At 40.7% G+C, this 19,584-nt stretch overlaps 1 protein-coding gene and 1 long non-coding RNA gene across 2 annotated transcripts in view; one reads left to right on the forward strand and one right to left on the reverse strand.

The window, feature by feature from the left end:
* Positions 1 to 5,482, forward strand: part of LOC135449893 (uncharacterized) — a 35,158-nt gene extending 29,676 nt beyond the window's left edge. The window contains exon 3 of the long non-coding RNA XR_010440877.1: positions 5,011 to 5,482. This is a non-coding gene — a long non-coding RNA (uncharacterized LOC135449893). The remainder of the gene's footprint in view (positions 1 to 5,010) is intronic.
* ZCCHC24 (zinc finger CCHC-type containing 24) overlaps positions 1 to 19,584 on the reverse strand; it is a 107,766-nt gene that overhangs the window by 26,657 nt on the left and 61,525 nt on the right. The window lies entirely within an intron of this gene.

Raw genomic sequence — 19,584 nt, forward strand, 5'->3', positions numbered from 1 at the left:
CTGTGGAAGAGTGAGCTTTTAACATCTTAACTGAAGTGCATCAAAAAGTCTCAGTGTTTTAAATATAGCCATGGGATTGCAGTGAAAGCTCATAGGCATACACCACCGTACTTCTAGATGACCCAAAGGCAACCATGTAGTGTTATAAGAACTTTGACGATTTTACTGAAATTCTCATGAAAACAAGCTGAAGCAAACCGGTTACCTCTGTAATGCCTTTCTTAATCATATGAAGAAGTATGTTGTACCTTGAAGGTGAGGAAGGATGGAGTGAAACCAGTAAGCAGAGTGAGAATACTAACAGGCATGTGAAGGGTAAGAGGACAACATTGGTAGTGTTGGGTAAAAAGCACTTCTCACATCACAGTTCTTGCTAGAATGAACAGGGAAAGTGGCGTCTAGGACGTGACTGTTGCACAACAATAAGGAATAAAATTTATAGCCTTTTCAACTGTTCATATTTTGCCTTCTTTTATTTAACTGACACTTTGTCTTTTCATAACTAATGATTTTGTTGTTCTATTCAGTCAAAAAATAAGCCAGAAGGATGTTTATCTGAAACTTCCTGGGAAACAAAAAGGTCATAGGTTAGCTCAGGCCATGGATGTTGTGTGAGTTTTTGAGAGAAATAAAATCTTTTCTGTGTTGAAATAGAAACTTCATATCTGACTCATCAGGCTGCCTGCCTGTACTGTAAGTCTGTCTTTTGAACAGTGATGTTTTAGGCCCATTCTGTATAAGACAGTCATTGCTGTTAAACATTTTGGTTTTGACCAGAATATAGTAAGAAAGCTGAAACAGAACGGGAACTATCTAAACAAGTGAGCTGTAAGCACCATTTCCTTTCATGCAAGTAGGTGACATTTCTATTCCAGATTTTTTTTATTACTGCTTTGCCTGGTCCTTCTTCAAAAAGCAAAATTAATCAAACATTTGCAATCTTCACAATATGTTTGTCCAGTGGCACCAATGGCATTTCCTACGTTTTAGAATTTATTGTTGAAGACACTCACAGCATTTCCTTATCATGGATACCTAAAGTCTCACTTCCTGAAAGGCAACACTTTCTTGCCTGTGTACACAGCAGTAGCTGTCACCATAGGACACACCTCACCATAATCTCAAACTGGACAGCTTGGAGCATATTATGTTGGCAGTACCCCAGACCTGTTGCTAGCAGCTGAACCAAAACAGGAGAGTGGCCTGAGGCCAACTGGCAGTTCCATGTTCTTCAACATGGACTGGCTTATGAACATGCCTTACACATAAATCTTTCTACCCAAAGGAAGAATTTTTTTCAGGAAAAAACAAGCCAGCATCAGATCCCACTACCAAGTTAGGTATCTCTTTTACTAGTAAATAACACAGTGCACCACAAAGCACATGGGAAGGACAACTGTTCACCTACTCTACATCACTAGGAACAGTTTTTTTCTGAGGTTCTAGCTCTATTTTAGAAATTCATCAGCCTGTTCAAAATATCTGATCCCACTTTTGTACTTTTATAGCAGATAGTTTCAATATCGACAGGCCAGTGAAGTGAAAAGCTCATTATTAAACAATAGAAAGGAAGAACACAAGTTCTAATTGAAATCTCATGGGACCAGAGGATCCACCAAAGGGCTGTAGGGCACAGAAGGCATGGCAAGGTTTTGTGCTGTATTCAGTTCTTCTCATGGGAGCACATTTGTGACCAAGGCCATCTTCAGTGTTTCTTAAATCTAAGGCAGTCTTGACACAGTGAATAGCCCACAGGAAAATATCTTTACAGTGCTGTCTCACTGTTGTTTGCTAAGAAACTATTCATTTTTAAAAAGGTATTGTGCAAGAAGCATCTGGTGTTAAATGCTTGTCATGCTGTTTGCTGCAGAGGATGATTGGAGAGGTTGGATGAAGATTTGGGGAAGGGAGATGTGCAGTTCTTTATGCCTTTTGCTACTGCTTCACTTTTCTGTTTCATCCTGATACTCTTTCAACTGACAGATGCTAGTCTAAGGATAGATTCATGCCTGCTCTGCTTCCAGGGATGTACTACAAGTGCATTTGCCTTGATCTTGAAGGGGGGGGGGGAAATTTAAACCATTGAGAAAACCTTATCAGGAGTCCTTGATGTTGTTTTTCATATTAAGGTACTCCTCTCTGTTATGTTGGATAATGTCACACTGGACAGCTTCAAGAGTATTACTGATTTAAGAAAAAAAAAATCAACAAGGAGTGATAAACTAGAACATGAACAAAAACAAGTCAGCAACACCTGATATATAATAAGGTCTCTGAATGTTATTTTTCTGAACCAAGGAGTATTGTTTAAGGGGGTGCTCTGCTCCTAAGCTCTGGATTCAGACTCTTGTGAGGAGATTGGCACAACAGCAAAAGTCTTCTAGCCCCTTGATTATTTTTCTTTTCAGTCTTTCCAAGGACCAGTTAATTTTATCCGCTCTGCATTTTGGGGGGATGTGCAGTTCAGTTTGTGCCTGGTGAGAGGCTCATTATCCTCCTCAGGCTCAAAACAAACCCTCGATTTTGGAAAGGCAACAAAAGAGGTGGCTGCTCCTGGTTTCCGGCGGCCCTGGCGCAGCTGGCTCTTTGTGCCCTCGCTCACTGGGGCATAATGAGGAGGGCTGGGGAGGAGGAAGCTGCCCCAGGTGTGCCACCAGGCCGGGACTCGGCGGGGACAGTGGCGCGGCTGTGCGCGCACGTCTCCCCACACACAGCTCCTGTGTTCGGCCTCGGCGCGGCCTTCAAGGGCCTCCTTGTCGCGGCACAAACAGCGGCGTTGCCCAGCCTCCCTCGTGCGCTGCATCCTGGCCCCAACTGCCCGGAATAATCCCCTTTCTCAGCCCTAATGCCACAGCAGAAATGTCATCCTTATTCTGCAGTGCTGGCATTTGTCAACTTGGTGGGTACAAAGACAGCATTCATGGAACAGGAGACAGGCACAGGGCCCCAGGAAAAGCCCTTGGAGGGGACAGAAAATGGGCTTCTGTCAAACTTTGAACTCTACAGGAGCTGCTGTTTGTCTTCAGGTCTGGCAGAACTGGAGAAAGGCCTGGCTTGTGTTGACCACATCTTCAGCTGGGGTTGTGGGGCGAGTTCAGGTTTAGTTTTTAGGACAGCTGACTAGCAACAAATGGCCTTTCTTCTGGGGCATTGCCATCTTTAGCAATTTTACAATCTACTCTGCTCAGCTCTGTTCACTCTTGGACAAAATTAAACCTACAAGAAATGGATTTCTCTTCACACTTTACACATAGATGCAGCTATTTTCATATCAGACTCTTTTGTCTCCTGTGCAACACTAAGAATTAAAAGGTTCTTGCCAGCCCTAGGGGACAGCTTGAGCTCTCCAAAAGATGCCAGTGAGAGGCAGCAATACAAAGAAGGGGAAGCCTGCTCTTCCTTAGACATCCTAGTAAACCCTGAAGTTTCTGAGGGACAGTAGACATTTCCACTGGTGACAAATACATCAACAACAACCAAGGTCAGAGATAGAGCCCTTTAGACAGTTTGCTCAATGAGACAGCAGACTCCTCACAAACAGCATTGGTTCCTCTTGCCCTTGCTGTTGAGTTAAAGTACATGGCTCAGGACAGCATGATGTAACCAAGAATATTCCACTTTATTGAAAACAGATCCACTGGTTTTGTAAATATCATATTACCCACTATCTGAACACAAGAACTGAGCTCACTTAAAACTCTCTGTACTTGGGGGCAATGAACAGAGGTTATTAACCCTGGAGTATTTTTGTTATGCAGACAGCTGCAGTGCAGGTCTTGGAAGGCTTGATTTCAGGCAATCTTAGTTTTCTATTTTAAATTGCCCTCTAATGAGACTGTTAAAACATACCTCACTGAAGAAGTTGCTGTGTTTTAGTGAAAAGTTAAACTAATTTTGTTGGCCATTAAAAACATGTCCTGGGCTATTTCCCACTTGTTCCCGTTACAGAGCACTCTAAAATTATACGGTACACCTGCTGGTATGGAAATGCACCTTTGGGGTGGAGACCACTTCCAGCCTGTGCTTTGCCTTTTGCTACCTCTTCACAGTAATAAATCTGTGAGAAAGCTCTGGGGTACACTCAGTCAGTCTTCAGGAAGAAAAGCTACCAAATAGCTTCCAATATGTGAGGTATTGGGAAAGACAATGAGGTTTGAATGAGTTTTGAGAGACTGAAACAATTTCATCATAATACATAATTACTTTAAATGTGGAGTTAATGACAGCAGCAATAGGAAAAGGACACAGAAAGAGAAGAATAATTATTAGGCATTTAACTTCCATGGGTAAACAGAAACAAGAGTATGTGTTATGTATATTTAGCATGAGGCATACAATTCACTCAGCAAATATAGGTAATTTCCTTTATAATGGTGAAAGTTACAGTTCACTTTGATATAATGTTGCTAGAGGACTCATCTGTAAAGCTCCATACTAAATATTGAGAGCTAATGGAAATGGACAGAGCGATTGGGACAGTAGAATAGTGCCTCAGGTGATCCTTTCCTAAATGTTGGAGTAGACAAGCCAGCTTGGAGGAGGAATTGTGTTCTAAGGCATTCCAATTACTCCTTGAAAATAAAAGGAAGAAATAGATGTCAAGCATGTCACTGTTAATCCCTTCTGATGGTTGTAGGGGTGCTTAGGTTGTACAAGAAGATGCTACAGCTGTTGGACAGGGCTGTGGGCAGCACATTCTGTGCTGCCAGGATACAATCAGTGAAATATGTGCAAGAAATCACTTTAAAGACTGCCCACCACCCACTTCTTTTTAAGCATGTGGTTCTGCACATGAAATTGGGATATAAACAGGAAAAGCCTCCTCATTCTTCTTCTTATCTGAATAAGCAGTATAAAAGGAATTTCTCTGAATTATCTATGGTTAAGTGCCTTATTCCTAAATCATCTCTTGGGACTTGAGTTTAAAGAGTATAAAGTTAAAGTCATGCTTTTAACATCAGTTAAGGAGTATTTAAAAATCCCTTACCTTGCCTGTTCTTTATTCCCCAGCAGGTGTAAAACAGTGGAACAGACACATGTCTGCTTAGAAATATGTCAAGAATGGGTAAAGAGAACTCCTCAGAGTGTGTGGACAGACAATTTAAAGACTATAAAATTAATCTTTATTAAACATAACCTGCAGTGAACAGACACAGTGAACTAAAATAGAAACATAACAGGAGAAGCTATGAAGGAGAGGGCTATAAGAAAACAGCATGGAATTACACATTCACTGTAATTTGCAGAGTAGCAAGGAAGTTTAGTGTTAATACCAAATAAACCTGCAGACACAGATGTGCCCAGCAGTCAGAAATTCATATCTGTGCTATCTCAGCAGCTTCTCCAACAGTCAACATTGTTTCCTGCTCTTTCACTATTTTTTAAAAATATTCTTAAAGTATTACATATCAAAATAGTAATCTTCTCTAGAAGGTGTGTGGGACCATATGGTTTTAAAGTTAAAATGGTAGTTGAGATGTTGTTTCAATGCTATTTTTTTTTTGATTTGTAAAATGGCAAAAAATTCATTGTGTTGTATCCTGTGACATTATTAAACTTAAACATACTAATACTTCTGAGAAAAACTTTAAGAACAGCCTCCAGAATTTATTTATTTATTTGCCATGACTGATCATACAGTGTTATTCAGTTTAGGTTCATGACCTAGTAGCTGGTTGAAAATATCAGGGTAGTGCTTGTGAACTGGAATGGAGCTCATTTTTTACTATGCCTATCCTGTCCTTATGTTGTTTTCCTCAGGCTTTATCAAAATATTCATCATAGTGCTATTTTATATTAAAGCTTTAAACATGTAGCTATTTCCTGTAAGCAGGGGTAGGTAGGGAAATACAAAAGAACTTACCCGAACTTTTTATTTTAAAAAATTGAGTCTCTAAATTGAGATTACCTCCCAAATAATTTCTCTCTATGACATCTTGCAGTTTGTGCCAGTTAAATGATCTGTTATGAGTAAATTTGTCAAACCAGAGGTGTTAAAAAAAGCTCCTGATATCAAAAAACTGTAACCACACAGAGACTATCTTTCAGTTCTCTTATGAGACTGCTGTTTCATTGCTTCACTTAGAGGAAATGAAGGTCAGCTGATTTACCTCACAGGTTGGCCTGAGATGGAGCATGTTGCTCCCTGTCAGTGTGAGAAATGTTCTAGAAATGCATGGTTTGACTTGGGAAAAGGGCAGCAGTGAATAACCAGCTTGAGTGGTACTTGGCAAGAAGGTTGTGATGACAGTATATTTTTGAAGGCACCGTGAAACAAAGAAATGTTCCCAAAAAGGACATATGCACAACAAATTCCAGGGCAGAACAACAGCTGCAAAAATCTTTTCTGCCTTTGAACTCTGCTTTTAAACTGAGCTGCTTTGTTTCACAGTGCCTGCAAACAACTGAAGCATTTTCAATGTCAGTATTCATACCTGTTAGTAGAAAAGTTGCAGCTATTTGCAGCCATCTCGGGGTGTAGGTGGATCTGCATTTAACAGCACTTTTTAACCAGGGAGGAGAGCTATTTAAAGTTATTAGTTCAGATTTTACAAGTGTGATTTCTGCAGGCTGCACTGGCAGTGGGCAGCACTGCTGTGCAGGCAGAAGGGCTCCCCAGGGCTGGCTTGGTGCAGAAGGGTAGTGTGGAGGACACAAGGTTAGGGGTGCTGCTGTTAGGTACACATCTGTCTGCACACATCTGTCACTGGGGTAACTGCAGGTATCTGTCTGCCGAGACTGCCGGTCTGGACCTGTTCCTGGATGTGCCCCCATGTGCCCTGGGGAGCAGAGAGAGGCCCTGCTTGGTGGGTGCTGCTGTCCTGCGGGCAGCCAGGCAGGAGCTCACGCTGCAGCTTCTGCTCAGGTGACTGCTGCGGGCCATGGCAGTCCCCAAGTGATCTCATAAAAGCTGGGTGGTCTGCCCCGGCTAACACAACCATAACTTGCAGATTTTTGCTTAGGATGTTGCTTTGGAAAACATTCTCGCTGTCTGTATTCACTGGAAGCTGTTTTGGGACTCTGTTCAAGCATACATTTAACACTGCATGTGGAGAGCTATGCTGAAAATGTAAGGCAGCACTGTTACAGCAAAGTCAGGTTTGTAAACTTGCAGAAGAAATTGCTTTCAACCACAACTTAGCAATAGTCTGCTGAAGTGTGTGGGGCCAGTTTAGGATTTTCATTTCCCTCTTTCAAGCAATTAATTCAGCTAAAAGTAGATTATACTACAAGAGAAAACACGTAATGCCTCTTCTGTTAACCAGCATTATGGATGAACAAAGAACAGAAGTGGAATTGCACATGAGGCTCCTGCTCAGCAGTGAATTTTTCAAACTACAGTTCAAAGCTTCTCCCTAGAAAAGCAGTGATCAAGATAGCCTGGATTTGATCCTGCAGTGCCTGTGTTGTGCACAATAACAGCTGTTCTGTCCTGGCAGGGGGAAGGGGACAGTGTGGGGCTTCCAACAGCTGGGAGCAGGTTGTTTTAGTATTTGCACTAGTAAATAGGAAGGACAAAAGGAAAAAGTTGAATCTTGCCAGTAAAAGGGCATATAAATAATGGAGAACTTTTTTTTTGTCGAAGAGATAGAGACTATTCACAAACCTGTTTGCTGCAATAAACAAATAAAAGCCTTAGAGCACTGAGTTTTGCACTAATTTGAATATGGCAATTCTCTTCAGACTATTCAGATAGAGACTAACAGCCCCACAAGCAAAGGATATTTTCATTCCCTTTAATGGACAGAGCCAAACAGCTCCTCAGACTGAAAACAAGGTAGAGTTTGCAGAACAAAGTAAGAACCCAAGGCATACTGATGTCCTGTGGTTGGCTTGACATTCCTGGACTAAAGTGTACTACCACAGAAAGATTTAGAGTAGGAGGAAAGGGCCTGTGACCATGCTGACCAGTGTGAAAATGAACTTCCCTTTGCAGCATCTGTACTGTCTGCATGTTTGCTTTCCCTAAGCCAAGTGCTCAGTCATGTAAACAGGTACTAGAAAACAAACAAGCCCAGGTGTTAGCTGAACCAGAGTTACCAGGTGGCACTGTCTAAACCTGGAGCCAAAATCCCAGTATGTTGTGGTACGTGACTACAGAAGCAGCAAACTGAATGCCATTTCCTCCCATATTACATAAAATGTGGTTTTGGTCCCTTCCTAATAGGAATTTCAGTGTGCAGCAGCGGATTTTGAAAGGGATACTCTGAAAACTTGTGTTGCAGAGCTGATGTCACAAAATAGACACCACACTTTTAGATGGTTGGAAATTTGGTGAGTTAAATGGAAGTAAAAAGTTTGTGTATTACATCTGAATGTGAATCAGCTTCTGAAATGCTGAGTAATGCTGAAGGCAGGTATGACTTTGGTGCCGTTTCCCCTCAGCAGAAATGGTGTGAGCAATACAATCAGTTCTTCTGGCCTTGTCTACATGCACATCCTTCTTGATGATCAGCAGCCTAAAGTCAGTTCTCCTTCTGAACCCAGGAGACTAAGTAAGATGAAATGACCATCATAGAGTCTGAATTCACTGGTAGTTAATTAACAGAATTCTCTATTTTCATGGCTTTTTATTTTCAGCTGCAACTTTCATGCTCTTCTGTATTATTTTCTTCTTTTCTTCTTTATTTCTTTTAGGATCAGTGTTAATGTTTAAAAACATCAACAGTGGAGGAAAAACAGGATGTGTAAAATCTCCTCCAAGTTATTCATCTCTGTAGAAAAGCAGTGCTCTGTCATCTACAAATGAAGCTTTCTTTCCAGTTACACCTCTCCCTCCTCAGCACTCTTCTCCACCCTGACTACTTGCTCTTTTTAGTCACATTATGATAAACAGACTCATCTCTGTGGAGCTCAGTGGTTAGTAATAACTCAGCTCCATGAGGCAGAAATATAACTTTATAGTCTGTGATCTGTCAGAAGTGTTGATATGTAGGATTGTACTGTAAGGAGTTGCAGGAAATGCGGCTTATGGACCTATTTATTAAAATCCATTGTAGAAACAGATGCACAAGCTGTAGCAATTATTGAAAAAAGTCACAGAAATCTGACTGTATACAACTTCCAAATTATTTTTAAACACAAAATTGCACTAGTAAACTGTTTTCAATTAATGATTTACCAGTTCAATTTAAAAATGAGCAGGAGATCACAACAGAGTAGAAACTGCAAGAGATGGAACAATATTGCAGGTTGGCTTGGGATTTTCTGTATTTCAAACCAAAAAAATAGCATAGATGATGTTTTTAGTTTTACTTCTAACAGCTTTCTGGGAACATGAAATTTGCCATTTTATCTCTTGTACAACATCAGAATTGCATTTGCTTTTCCACACTTGACTGGAAATAAAAATGCTCTTGACTGGTGGAAAAAGAGGTTCCTTTAAGTAGAGAGCAACCACAGACAAACATTAACTGATTTTAAACATGCTGCTTAATACATTGAAAGAGATCACAAGAGCTGAAGTGTTCTGCATGCTGTGCAGATTCAAAGCTGGCAATAAGATATGCATCCTTTAGATTCACAGAAAGATGGAAGAAAGTATCCCATAAAGTATGTTTTTCCACTATAATCAGCTTAAAGATCAAAGCACTTCATCTCTCTCCCTTTCCTTTAATGCAGGGGAAATCTTGTTCTAAACAGGACTTCTAGTTTTTAAATATATTGTAAACATATATATTGCAGTACATGTTTACTTGAACATAAGCTTAAAATGTGCACACAGTGTACTTGAGGCTTGTGGGAATCCTCAGTTTCTGTGTTGCCCTTGTTCCTAAATATAAAGGAAACTTTCCATTGAAAAGGTTTTTGCCCTGTGGTGACAAGTGCTCATCAAGTTCTTGGTGATACTAATAGGTGGGTACCCTCAGATAACATGGCCCAGTTCATGAAACAACTTGAAGATGAGGATTTTGTGGACCAGATCATCAGAGCTGTTTAGAATATCTCATGAACTTGGTACTGCTTGTTCTGTAGGATTACAGCATGTGATTCAGCCTGTACTTCTGTTCTGTGGAAAGCCACAGAACACAAGCTGACTCCTGAATTGCTGGAGATGCATGCTGCACTATACTTGAATGCCTTCAGCTTCCTAGGAGGTGCAGGCATCACAGTCAGGTACACAGGACTGCACTCCAGCAGTAAGGCAGCCTCAGCAAAGAAGGGATAACTGCAGCATTTCAGAGAGACAGAAAAATGTTCCTTGAGAATTGGGACGAGCTAGATTTGGGGAGTAATACCACAACAGCCACAAAAGAGTGATGAAATTTGATCAATCTTCACATGGCACTAGTCCTAAAACATTGCCAAAAGCTCTGTCCTCTGGCTGTCAGTGTCAGCTCTTGCTCACCTTCAAGCAGCTGGTTTTCATCCCTGAATTCAATTCACCCCACTGAGCACAGGCTCACTGCATAGGAGTGACAGAGTTAGAGGCAGTGGAAACCAGCTTGTGCTCTGTGTGTCACACATAGACATATAGCTGGCATTTAAATGCAGCTTTTCTACCTAGTAAGTGCAAACACACAAATTCTGTAAGAGACCAAAGGGAAACTGATTCTTATGGAATGTCACAGCACTGAGCTGGGAAAGGGGAACAAATATTGGAAGTGCTGTTCTTGTTGAAAAAGACTGAAACCATCCTAACACATCACTCTGGCTGTCTGGCACCTCTTCCCGGTGGAACAGCTCTATCTCATGGACAGCTATGTCAAATGCTAAAGAGGTGCAGGATGAAGAGAATGGATGTGTTGTTTCCTCATTACTGGAATGGGGTCATCCATCAGGGCCATTCTAGTGGTTTCATTTGTGTCCTGGCTTGCACCCAAGCTGTACTGGGACTCCTTCAGTTAGTTAAGGTAGGCTCCCTTAACTCTTGTATGACATAGATTGCTTGCTACAGGCAGAACCTTCCTTAAAGAACTGTATCTGTACTCCTGTGAATGAACTGTGTCTATGCTTCAGCCAGACAAGAAGCTGTCCAAGATGCTCACATAGGGAAGCAGTAAATTGATTTGAACTTTTGCCATACATTTAACCAACTCTTCCATAAATATTAAAAGATTAAGCATGGACTGTGCTCTTTAAGTTGCTACTGCATAGTCCTAACTTTCCTTTCCCCCTACCACTTCTGCCCTTCCAGTATCACATTAATCAATTCTGCAGACATCTGGGATCAAAAGGACTGGCGGAAAAGGGAAAAAAAAGTTTTCCTATTATTACTGCTGAACTAGAGGCTGGACCTGGGATTAAAAAAAAAAAAAAAATCACATATTAATACTACTGGCTACAAAATGGCTAAATTCTTAGATCCTGCAGCAGAAATTCCTTCAGCAAATCCATTTAAGGATTCATCTTCATCTCTTTTAAAAGAAATATAACTTGAAAGTGTACACAAAATATATATTGTACTTTATGGAGAGGAGGGGAACAAGATTCTACCAATTCCAGGCATACATCTTAGTTTTAGGCTCAGCAGCATATCTTTAACAAACTTGCAGGTAAGGTTTTAAAGCATTCTTTGCTTATTCAGCCTATCCAAACCATCTCCAAGTTTGTCTGTCTTTCAAGTTTAAAATTGTCAGCTTTCATGATTATTGTTGGTCTCTGCAGCTCACAGCAGATAGATGTATATTGGTATTAATTTTGTTTCTGTTAGTTGGGTTGTGTTTTGATGTGAGGCCATTAGAGTGAAAGTTTTTTATACATAAATCCAAAAAGGCTGGAAAAAAATTGTAAAGGAACTTCATTGCTTGCTCTAAATGGAAATAAATGACAGGGTCCAAAGTTTCTACAGATTTCTGTGACCTTAATGAAAATTAGGCAGTACAGTTCCACACAGCAACCTAGAAATGAGTGAGTAGAGCTCAGTGTATAAGCAGGATGTCAGGACTGACCAGTGAAGGGCTAGCAAAGCCCTCCTGTATCCAGAGGCAAGGCCAGCCTCACCAAGCAGCCTGTGCAGAAAGGCTGGACACAATCAGTGTGACAGCCCTGTCCCTCTGGGATGCAGACCTGCTGGAAATAGCTGCCACTGTGAGTCTGGTTACCCTGCACAGGGCTCCTGACTCCACTGGTGCCAACTCCCTGACCTTTACAACTAACACAGCTGCCTTTGCACAGCAGATAAGCAATCACCTGCTTGAGGTCAGAGGTGCTGAAGCTGAGTCCCAGAATGCAGGTAAAGCCACATCTCTGAGTGGGTTTCCAGCTGTGAGGATCCAAGTGCATGGCACATCCTTGTTTTTTCCTGTCTTTTAGGCATAGCACTGAACATGTACCTATCTTTCTCCCAGAAATCAAACTGTCAGTTTAGGAGCACAGTGTGATTGATTATTTATACGTGAAATAAAGCTGCTTTTCTTCAGTGTGTGCTAGGAATGTTCAGCAACCTTAAAGGTGAAGTCCTAAATCTCTTGCACAAGTCCATTGCATTCATTGAAGAAAGTTAATGAAAGTAAACCACACATATAAGTTGATGCACCTAAATACAGTATAGGAGTTTTGGCTTGTGTGTAGTCAGTAACACTGCACTGTTCCCCACAATTCAAAGATTGTATTTTGAAACAGAAGGCTGGGAAGAACAAGAACCCATCAGCCTCTGCTTTGTGACCACCAGCGTTAGTGCTGGAGCAAGTGTGGCTAATCCAGAGCAAAGTTTATTTCCCAGCACTAGAAGGGGGTGGCCCCCTCAACAGCCTTTGGCTTTGAGATGACTTTAGCTCTTTGCAATTGCCAATACAGCACCTGCACAAGGAACAAATTTTAAAAAGTAGGTCACAACTGCACATGCAATTACTGATTGCACAAAACAGGCAGGCTATAAAAGTGTCCTGGTGTATCTGCTTTAAGTCCTGGCATGCAATGTCAGGAAACCCAGAAAACACAGGACCACCTGTGGAGTCCTCACTGCGGTATGATCCTGTTAAGTTAATACTCTCGAGCCTCTCTGCTGACTAATACAGGCAAACATTAGAGCCAGCCAGGATTTTAATAAGCAGGACACTTCTACCTAGGGTACGTGCCAGCCCTAGGCTTGCTGCAGAAAGCAAGCACAAAAGTAAGCAAGAGGTTAAAAAAGAAAACGTCTGGCTTTTTCAACAGCTGGGTTCCATTGTGAAAGGGTCATGTGGTGCCAAGGAAAACAGAAAATAGGAAGGCACACAGATTTGTTAGTTTGAAGTAATTGACCACATGGTGTCCAATGGTTTGTGTTCTCATGTTCTCCAGAGCGAAGTCCCACGGGAGCTGAGGCAGGGGTTCCAGTTCCTAGCACTCTATTGTTTACCCTGATGGTTTCCAGATGCTGGAGACAAGGACAGTGAAATCTTTGGGATGCTGCCAAAGAATGAAAAAGACTAAAGAAAACACTGAGGGTATTTTTTCAAATTTTATTTTTAAAGAGACAGTACTTAGTGAAAAGACCACCTTCTTTTACAGTTCCTTGCTCCCTCAAATACACATGCCCACACTGCTTCTCTCTTTTTCTGCCCCTCTGCCCCTTCTCCTCGTCTTGTCTTTTCTTTTCTTTTTCTTTTCTTTTCTTTTTCTTTTTCTTTTTCTTTTTCTTTTTCTTTTTCTTTTTCTTTTTCTTTTTCTTTTTCTTTTTCTTTTTCTTTTTCTTTTTCTCTCTCTTTCTTTTTCTTTTTCTCTTTCTTTTTCTCTTTCTCTTTTTTCTTTTTCTTTTTCTTTTTCTTTTTCTTTTTCTTTTTCTTTTTCTTTTTCTTTTTTTTTAATTTTTTTGCATTTAACCAGCTCTGTGACTAACCAAGGGAAAGCAATGAAGGGTTTTGGTTGTTTTTTTTCCCTTGGCATCCATATCTCATTTAGCTGTTCCATGGTGGATGTGCAGAAATGGTCAGAAAACCCCAGCAAAAACTTCATAGCAGGCAGATCACCAAGCGAGTGTCAGCAATGATGGGAAAGCCTCAGAAGGCTGTGAGTTCAAGTTTGCTTTGGCATAGCTGGAAGGAGCTTGCAGAATTCTACAAAGTGTTTTCGAACATCTGAACCATGGAAATCAGAGAAGGGGAGCAAGACTGGGAGAGCAGTGCGCAATTTCACCAGAAAGCAGAGAAGAGCAAGAAAATGTAAAATAAGGGGAAAAAGTCCCAACCCCCTCCTAGAAATTAATTCTTCCAGAAGGATGAGGTCCAACAGCAGTGTTTGGAGGCCTGTATTTTAGTGGAGTTTGGCTGCCAGCACTCTGAGTTAGAGTGAGTTTCTACATTGCACCTACGTGTATGCATGTACTTGGTGTTAGGCAGAGACTGGGGGAATCTATAAAAGAGTAAAGAGTTCCTGTTGTTGCCATCAAAAGGTGGTATGGAGAAATCAAAAGGAGAAATGCCACGTTGTACCTTGCCTTTTCTTTTAGAGGAGTATCTGCTAAAGTAATTTCTTTGCTATAGTCTTCATGTCTCCTGAGAGGGGCGAGTGGGTGCTTTGCAGACAAAAATCCTTCTCTAAAGTAGTCTTGGTTGAGTTTAATCTGCTACAATAAAACTTTAGCAAAATCTGCTGTTCAAGAAAAAGCAAACAACAAGTTTGATTCTAGATTGACTACAAAGTGTAAAACCTACTCATATCATAGTTCAAAATTCATCTATACTCAGAACCTTAGGTAATCTGCTGACCAAATTTCATACCGTCTGATATGGCCTTCTTCTGCTTATTCATTGTCTTTGAAGGAGACTCTTACCAAACTCAGTGATGCTGAAACCTGGTGTTCTAAGGAATGATAAAAGGGCAGAAGTGCTTTGCTTTTTCTCCTTCCTGTCTCCTGGACAGGCTCAAAGAGCCCTCATGTCTCTTCCCTTTGTGATTTAGTAGTCTGTGTGTGTAGGACTGATAAAAATGCACCATTCAGAGAGGAGCATTGGTTTGTTTGTACTGTACATTTAACAGATTTTTAATGCTAAATTACTCCTATCTTTTTCTTACTGTATGTATTAACATTAACACAGAAGAGCTGAATTTAGACAGAACTGAAATTAAAAAGAGCTTAAGAATGGCTTATCAGATGCTGCAAACAGGACTTTCAGCATGAGCCTATACTTCAGAAAGTGGGTGCAGGGTGTATTTGTACATTGACCTGTACATGCCCAGACTTTCTGTGTTGGATGGTGCTGACACGCAGCTCGAAGCACATACCTGGTAAATCCAGTCAGAAACAAAATGAGGCACTTGATGTTTAAATTTATGTATCTGTTTGGTGACATGCTAAAGATGTTATTTTGACACAGAATGGTGCTTCTTTCCAACTCCAAAACCAGATCAGACTATGCTGAATGCTAAAACAATGCAACATTTTTATCACTCTTGAAGTGATGAAGCACAGACTCAACCTTATTTTTTTGCCTCTTTAAAAAAACCTATAAAATCTAATCTGTGTTTGAAAATAAGATTCCCTGTGATTTTTCTAATTCACCTTTTTCCTTGTTCCCAAAGAATATGTAATAAATGAGTTGCAATCCTGTTTCCCTCTCCACAAACTGAAAAGAATTCCTAAGGTTATTACTACCTGGTACTTGAATCACATCGTGAATGGTGCCTGACATCAGCAGTCAGGTGGTTCTATGTCAAGATTTGGTTTTACTGTATAGCATGCCTAATACTTTAATTTTTTGTAAATGAAGATCTAATAGTAGCTATAGTAACTGCATTGCTGTCTCTGAAGTTGGGCCTTTTTCATTTTTATCGTAACTAAAGGTTACAATAAAAGCTATTTCCTTCGCTGAGCACTATCATTTCATATAGGCACATGCATGCCAGAATGGCTGAACTGGGCCAGACAAAGTGCTAGCCCAGCCCTTGGTAGGTGCAGCCATGGATGTCAGAGAGACTACAAAACCAAGCTAAGTATAAAATAGTTTTACCCCAGTAAGCTCCTCCAGACCCCACCAATTTGCAACTGAGGGATGCCCTGAGCCAGTGATGGTATCTTTACCCAAACTCTGTTCTGATCTTGCTGCTCAGAAGTTGAATCCAGGAGTACTGTATCTGATAGAGCACAGCTGATTAAAGAATGAGTTAATAACCCTATCACAAATGTGCTAAGCAAGTGGCAGTTCTGGATCATAACTCACTTCCACTGAAGAAATCACAAGAGACTAAACGTTCCATATTCCTTTTTTGAGAGCAGATGATGAACAATGATAGTGTCAAATGCTCTATGTTCCTCACACTTTGCTTCTAAGTTGAAAGACACAGAATCAAAATTACTTACAGTCCGCATATGAAAGATATGTTTTCTTTCTGACTGGTACTTTTTGGAGGCTCAAATGGTATCAAGTAGATTAGCAAGAATGTTTTTATAAAAAGCTCTGTTTTCCCTGTTGAAGTGTCTTGGTTCAAACGTGGTGCTTGTTTTGGACTTACCAAGACATGTTTTTCAGTCTAGTTCTGAAAGACAAACTCCTGCAGACCAAAGCCATTACCCCACGCTCTTCCTGCGTGCTGATCTTGCAAGGGCAGAGAGAGGACTGCAGACAAGGCTGACAGTTTGCACTGTCTTCCCTGCACCTGCACTCAGCAGGGATTGCATGGTCTCTGCAGGCCAGCAGAAGAGCTTCCCCAGGGGCTGTCCAACGAAAATTTAAACCTCAACCAATTTCTGATCTTTGTACTATGATGGAAACAGATAAAATACGGGGGAAACACTTTGAGATGGAAAATATAACTATTATTGCACTACATTTGTTCATTGCAGTATTCTTAGTTTTCTTGCAAGACTTTGTTTACTGCAAAAGACACAGAGAGTCCTGTAGAGAGCCTGCATCAATCTCTGAGTATTCATTGCCTCCCTGATGTTTTCTGTCAGCAGGCTTGAAAAGAATAGGTGCAAAACTGAAATTAGTTCTTGCTATACATGGATAGAATAAAATGCATTGCATGAAAGAGGGTAAAATGGACAGAGCTTTAAAGAGCCCTTAATAGATGTTGATTTTTCCTTATTTCCATAACAATAGATGTGGTGGAGATGAGCAGGGACTGAACCTTAGCTAAACAGATACTAATATATGGATAAATGTGCTTGGTGGCTTTATAGTGGCTGTGAATCCAGCTCCTAGCAATTCCCTTCTAAAGTCTGTTAAAGAGATGAGCTGTATGAAGGATTTCTACTGCAATTCCCTAGATACAGGTCCTGCAATTTTGACTGGCTTTTAGGTACTCCCTGAGGGGTATGTTACCAATTTCCTTGTACTTTCTGCTTTTCCAGGCACCTGAATGAGAGTTTCAAAAGCTTTGTAGAAATTAGTACACTTGGAGCTGCAGGTCTGTGCCACAGCACTGTGAATATCCAACATGCTGTGTTAAAGCTTAGCAGTGAGATGGAAACCTTTCAATTCCATTGCACTTTCAACTGCTGCCAAGCTGGCACTCTAGTGTGCAAGTTTTGAATCAAGCCTGGTGTATTTTTTTTCCAGGCAGATTTTTTTCCTTACTGTAAACTGGCTGTTCTATTTCCGAGTAACACTTCATTTAGGGCAGAAAAGGTGGCTTGAAGGATCTCTAAGACAAGCCTTTGCTGACTTTGAAAGAAGAAATAATTCCTTACTAGCTACATTTTTCCTGTATGTATATTGTTGATATTGGAGAGATGAACACAAATCCTGGGTATTTATCTGCCTTTTTGTTACATCTGTTACTGAAATAATTGAAATGTTTTAAATAATGAATATAAGAAAAGGCACCAAGTGCTTCATAAGGAGAAAAGGCTTTAGAGGGTTTCTGGATTTGAATGCTGAGTTTCAGTCATCAGGAGGAATTTTGTTTTCACAAAGTATAGTTCATCAGTCTGTTTTTTAGATATCCAACACAGCAAATTAGGGGCTTTTTTTTGTATCTTCTGTGATTTTTCAGAAAGTTGGGAGTACCATACAGGGCAAACTCAATCCCTAGCACCAGAAGTGAAGAGAGTATTTTGTTTTGTAATTTTTTTCCTGTAATTATTCTAGCTGATTATTCAAACATTTAAGAGCTCAAACTCTTTATTTAATGCTCTGTATTGGCATTGGAGATAGATCTATGATCAAGACAAGAAAATTTAAATACAATATGTGGATATATGTGTTTGTTAGAGAGATGGAAAAAGAGAGAGAGACCCTCAGCTTTTGTCTGGGACTCAGTGTGCTAATAATGTGCTGGCTGCAAACAGCTGATTCTCTTCAAGTACGTCTGACCTAGCAGATGTCTTGAAGTTAGGGAGCTATGACCTCAAGCACTGGCTCATGGAGAGGTTGGCTCCCAAAGAGGAGCTCCCAACGAGGCAGTCAGAGAGAGAAAATAAGAAAAAAAAATATTTTATTTGTTGCATCCGGTTAACCGGTAACAAAACAAGCAGAAAAACATACACAATTATACCCTGAGTTTCAAGAGCTTCAGCTCCAAACTTTGTTTGACCTGGTTACTCTGGGCTGGCTTTAGAAAATGAAATGCTGTCTTTCCTCCTTAGACTTGAAGACTGTTTCCTGCCTGGGATTTATGGCTAGTGGTGGACCTCAGAGCACTGCATAATGTTCAGTATCAGAGGAAGTGAAGTAGATTTAGCTGTGAACACAAACTGAAAAGGGGATTATCAGCAGATTTCTGCAGCACTTGTGTGTATTACGTGTAGCAGGCGCCAAGGAGTTTTCTCCCTTCTTCTTCTGGCTTGTTTATACTCAGTAAATTGCATATCTGGAATTGTATGCTGTGGTCAAAATGCCATCAGTTAAAAGCTGAGCGGTTTTGAGCTGGTTATAGTGCTCTAAAATATTCCACATTGATACTATCTTGTTCCTCTACAAAATACAGACACTGGCTATTTCTGCTGCAACTGTTTAATATTTTGGGGGTTTTGCTGTTTTGGTTTGGTTTAGGTGTTTTTCTTAGCTTTGGGACCAAAGTAGTGCTTTCTGTTTTAGGCATTTTGAGTTTGCATTCTCTTGTCAGAGTGTGTGAACTGATTATGGTACAGGGCAAACCTACTGCTCATAATCCACAGGGAAATCCGATAACAGAGTACTGAAAGACCCATGGGGTCTTAAGTACTGAAAGACCCATGGTCTTAAGCCCATCAGGCTTAACCAATGGCAGCAGAAATTGTGCTGGAGAAGTCACTGGGAATAAGACTCTACCAGTGGGATTAATGTAAATAGAGGAGTGGTAACTTTTTATTTCTTGCAATTGGTGTCTGATTTGAGAATTGAATATAAAGTGCTAAAAGACTATGGGTTTTAAAATTTCTTTTAGTGAGAGCCTCAAAACTGATGCAGAATTTATGACAACCAGTAATATTTTGCATTTGTTGTTATTGTGCTTCCCTTGAAGTACTATATGGATATGACTTTGAATTCCCAATTCTCCTGTGCACCCTGCAATAAGCCTGCATGCCACTGCCTTCCCTCCCAGGCACCCTGTTCTCACCCCTCCAAAAAACCTGATTATTTTTTGAAAACCACTGAGCATCCTTCCCCAGGCCACCTTAAATCTGTATACAGCAGGTCATTTTGCAGTAATCACTGGGAAATGTTGGTACCTTTTACATTTTTAAGGTGCTGGCTGCTGCCAGGAGGGAGAATACACAACTGGTGCACTGCAGTTGCT

This window comes from Zonotrichia leucophrys, chromosome 6 (genome assembly GCF_028769735.1).
Source record: "Zonotrichia leucophrys gambelii isolate GWCS_2022_RI chromosome 6, RI_Zleu_2.0, whole genome shotgun sequence".
NCBI lineage: Eukaryota > Metazoa > Chordata > Aves > Passeriformes > Passerellidae > Zonotrichia > Zonotrichia leucophrys.